General features: G+C 42.2%; 1 pseudogene; it reads left to right on the top strand.

Moving 5' to 3' along the window:
- Positions 1-1,238, top strand: part of LOC137988750 (uncharacterized) — a 7,745-nt pseudogene extending 6,507 nt beyond the window's left edge.
- Positions 1,239-5,000: the final 3,762 nt, after the last annotated feature.

The raw sequence follows: 5,000 nt of genomic DNA, 5'->3' as shown, positions 1-5,000 counted from the left end.
AGCAAACGTCCTCATCATTCGACTTCCAAAAGGAGATCGCGAGAGCTAAGTGGTATAAAGAGGATTTGGAGAAAGGTGGATGGAAGGAGGCAGTGAAAGGTCCTGGGTCTGTTTGTTGGACTAAATCATACCCGGAGGAAGAGGTCCCCGTCAAAGTACTTTTCACGTTTGACATGGAAATGCCTGCCGAGTATGTGCTGAAGATGTTAGATCCCTCCACCCAGGATACTCGCCCAAAATGGGACAAAGCTTTTACAGACCTGGAGGTACTGGAGTCTAACGATCACGGCGAGTATGTTACCTACTCACGAACTGCTGCCTCTGGGCCGATTACCAGTCGAAGTTTCGTTTTGTTGGTTTCACCAATAAAAGAACTTGATTGGTACGGTAAGAAATGTTTTATTATGTTCCAGAAGAACGTAACCCATCCATCCAAGCCTGTAGGACAAGACAGTTTTATCAGAGCACAAAACGGTGGTAATTTTTACATGGCGATTCCAGACGACGAGGAACCGACAACTAAGAGTAAATTTTTGGGCTCAGCAATAATAATTACAATGGCTGGCTCCCGAATTGGGAGTGGTTACATGCCAGGATTGTTCACAAGGGTACTGGCAAGATCACGGGAAATATGGTTGAGGGATATAACATGCTGTATAAAGGAAAGGAATAAACTGCTTGTAAGACTCTACTCAAAGATATGAGAACCAGTGAACTCCAATAAAAAGAAACTTAAATTAGCCACTGGCGAACGGGTAATGCTTAAAACTGTGTGACAGAGAAAGACAACAACATGAAAGAAAAACAAGATGTACTTCATTAGTATTCTTTGTAACGAAAGAATTCGTGCAAGAAGTGCTTTATCAGAGTAAAACGCTTCCGCACTTCAATTTTCATCAATGACTTGATAGGCTCTTATGTTCGTAGTTCGTGGGAATTTTTGAAAGACATATCAAGGAAGGAAACAACCAAGACTGAGTTGTTCAATTATGATGAACTTTTCAATAGGCAAAAGTACACTTGTAAAACTATTTAGTTTAATACGATATTCAATTCACTCTAGAACGTCACATATATTTATAAGAACTCAAAATTCTTATCTTGTACATGTATTGCTCTTTCGAAGTCAGTTAGCTCAGTTGTGATATCGCATCTATGGTCTGGTTCGATCTCTTTAGTTTCTTAAACGACCAACTACTGATGAGAAACTAAGAGTAAATCTATATATAGGCTTATGACTGAGAAGGGTTCTTATGTGCTGATACCCGTTTTGGAGACGTAACAACCCCTGCCTGCCGAGCTCGAGCATTCCTTGTCTTAGAGAGGCTCTTTAAAATGGGCCAATATGACTTCAAGAGTTGTCGCCCGCCATAATTAGAACAGAGTCAGCTTGAGAGCAAGTGACGAAACTCTGTCTAGTAATTTAACGTCCAAATGGCAATGGGATTGACAATCAGACATGGGATGTTGATTAGGTTGATGCTATTATGGAATTACGATTCAAGATTCGGTCTTTTCGACAAGTCTGCTCACACGTCATATTATCCCAAGGTGGAAAGACAGAGCCTTGGAAGACTGAACAGCCGGTCGGATACTGTAAACGGCTGTAAATTCCATGAAACGGCTTCAGTCGGATCGATATTCCACACAAGCATCGGCCGAAAACGCTGCTGCAAATTGCAATTTTCATCCGAGGCCGATGAATACAGAGAACTTGAAGAAAAAAATCATCAATCTAGCCTGAGTCGTCAGGTGCCTTTGCTTATATAACCGCTTAGCGACCGGGCCTGTGTTCGAATTCGTTGCACACCAGGTGGGTGGGTGTTTTTATTGTCACTGGGAGCAGGAGACTGTCGCCCATCGTGTGCGGAAGACTCGGTGAGTGACGTTCTCTTGACAGTACCTGTGTTGAAACTAACACTGAAATACTTGTCTCATGGCGTCGGAGCTTCGTAAATCTGCAATCTTATTGATAACAAAAATTGGCCAATTACTGTACGAAAACAAAGCGGGCAAATTGATGTTTTTAATCTTGTCCTTCCCTGACATTAGCCACCGTATTTTGGGTCAGCATTAATTAAAACCCAATTACCACCGCCTTATTTAAAATTGGATTTAAATTACCTGCGGTAAATCACCTTCAAATTCTTTAAAAGAGGTAATTATTACAGTCATTAAGAGCTAACAATGAGCTGAGACCTCACGATTGTAACTCAACGCAAAATATCTTAAGGGTCTCAGGGGTCTTTGTTTTCAACACACCCCCCTTGTTTGTCCATAAAGGATTCGGAAAATTACACCATGTAAACAACAGGAAGTGTCGTGAGAGGCTTGGGAAAAAACGCTTCTTTGCATATTCATTCAGTAGTTAGAGTGAACTTATTAGTCTTCCGCCGAAGCAATATATCCTAAGATGTCGCGGGTAATACGCCTGGAAAGACAGAGATCTTTGAAAAATACCATAATAATCAACTATCGCCCTCGACTCATCGCTTGCTGCAAAGGCTGTAACGGCTGTTTGAAGTCCACGAGCACAGGAAGTCAATAATCTCGTTTGTGAACCACAGGGTAACTGATAACTCTTTTGCTGACAAAGCCTTGCTATATCTAGTATTCTGTATACCAACTAACTGCAAAAAAAGATTAAAACGTTGCCAGTCATTTTTTTGCTGTAATTAGCCAAGTCTTATTGCAGGGCGATGTCGACTATATGCAAAGGTGTCGAACGCGCGGTCATTTATTTTGTACCGAATTTCCTCTTTATGCATGGTAGAAGAATTCAATTTTGCATGATACCATCCTGCCCCCGGGTAAACCCCTGAGCAAGTCGACCCCCTGGGGAAGACTCTAACCGTTAGGGCGATCTTCTTAGGTGGGTTTGGGGTGGGGTTCATGGTCATTTCACGGTTGGAACAATGGCGCCAGGCCAGGTGGAAAAGACAGTTTATTTTGAGGCCAACTGTGCATAATCTAATTATAACCGTCATGTCAGGAAAATGTAGTTTCATAGAAAGTCTTGAAAATATTTTATACTTTAATTATGGAATTGAAGTTTCTGTCACGACAACAAATTTTCCGCTTCAATGGATCACTGAACTTTCCTTCATTTGCTTTGAAAGATGGAAAAACGAGCCTTGGCTTTATTCATGACCGAGTAATAAAGGGGAATGGGCTCGATACCTGTATTGGACCCATTCCTCTTCCCTTCTCCGTGGTAGATTAAATAAGTGTTGTTCTTTTCCACTTTTTGGGAGCCTCTGAAACCGAGGAGCCCGTGAAGCATGGAAACAGGTATAACGTATGCTAAATGACCGACGAAGCGACTTCATTGGGTAAGTGGAGTAGGGCTACAACATGCCAGCACACTCACTAAGATTATTGATGGAACATAAAAACGAAAATCCTCTTGAAAACTGCAGAACGAGCAGCGCCCATTTTTTTAGCATTTCTTTAGCGGTTTTCACCTATTCATCGCAAACGCAAGGAAGGTACGGAACTTCACGTGCAGTTGGGATCATCATTTAAGGACGGTGTCTACTCTTGTTATTGCGCATACGTTCTGCTCATCTCGAAATCCTCGGGTTTCCTATTGGTACCGGTGATGCTTACTAATACAGGGATATTTTTGCGCAGTTTAAAAATATCTGGAGGAAGTACATCTTAGTAAGTAATCTTGGTATCCAAAAAGAAAATTGGGGATAACCGTGAATTTTTGAGAGATAGTTAAGCTTCAATTTGAGAAAGAACGTCATACACTGCTTTGTATTTTAAAGCTGTTTACAAATATTATTCATGAATTATCTTTGAAAAATGCGTGGTTATCCCCTATTTTCTTTTTGGATTTCAATAACATTTGTTAAGACCTACATTTCCTGCATAGTCATAAATCGGGGCAAAAATATCTTTGAATTACATGTAGTAGGCACCGTCCTTAACATGGCGAGAGAGGTCGACACCGGTGTGTTACTTAGGGTCTTTGTCTTTTCTGCGCACACTTCAAGGACCGAGCGTACGCAAAAGGGACGAAGACTCTAAATACAAGATTAGGCTGACCCCATCTTGGTCTCAACCTCAGCCAAGGTGGCATGAGACGTGATTGTTACCTAGTGCTTATATATGTGCTTGTATTTTTGTTTCCACGATTTACTCGAAAACGCGAGCTCAAATGCCAGATCAAGAGGACGAAAAATTTTTCATCTCCATTGACGCATGCGTTTAAGTTTCAGAAATTCACATGTAAATTGTCTTGCGACTGCATTTGACGGTTTGCAACGCATACGTGATCTAGGTTTCAATTGCCTCAAACCATCATTTACCACTCGATCCCAATGGTCTTGAACCAAATCGTAAACCTGCATATAAACGCCTGCGCCAGAAGCTCCACTCTCCGTGGAACATTCTTGATACAACAGACCGTAGGATGCTCCTTGAACTTGACACACTCTATACATGAGGTTCCGTGAATTGTCTGCATCATCAAACGCTGAAAAGTATACATAGCTTCGTGCGTCTACAACAGCAGACACATTAACAGGGACAGGTGACAGAAACGGTCGGTTGTGTTTCTTGCGGAGAACTAAGAGCGTGTCTATGAGACAACTTCTTTAATTGTCCGGATGAGTGCGAAGATCCCTTTTTGGACCTTGATTTGTTGCCCAGGAAAACAAACGTCAGGTTAACTTATTTCCGCTCAAGTTACGACTTCAGTAACCAACTTATATCTACGGCCGAACGACCCGGAGCTAAAGATGAGGCCCGGATTTACAATAGCCCTTTTTACGGTTAAACAGAGTTAACTGAATATAGTGTAATGTGAAGTGCTAGATTTCAATCCCATATGAACCATGTGAGCGTTAGCCCTACAGATGGAAATGGGCCCACACAAGGACAGAGAAAAACTCTGACCAGGGCGGGAACTGAACCCACGACCCGTCGTGGGGTTCGACGCGGATCGGGAAGATTACCCGAAGACGGCCTCGCGCTATCGCGCCCGGTCCCAC

Source organism: Montipora foliosa, unplaced genomic scaffold, assembly GCF_036669935.1.
Source record: "Montipora foliosa isolate CH-2021 unplaced genomic scaffold, ASM3666993v2 scaffold_426, whole genome shotgun sequence".
NCBI lineage: Eukaryota > Metazoa > Cnidaria > Anthozoa > Scleractinia > Acroporidae > Montipora > Montipora foliosa.
Note: the sequence above shows the minus strand (reverse complement) of the source record. Positions and strands in the feature narration are given on the sequence as shown.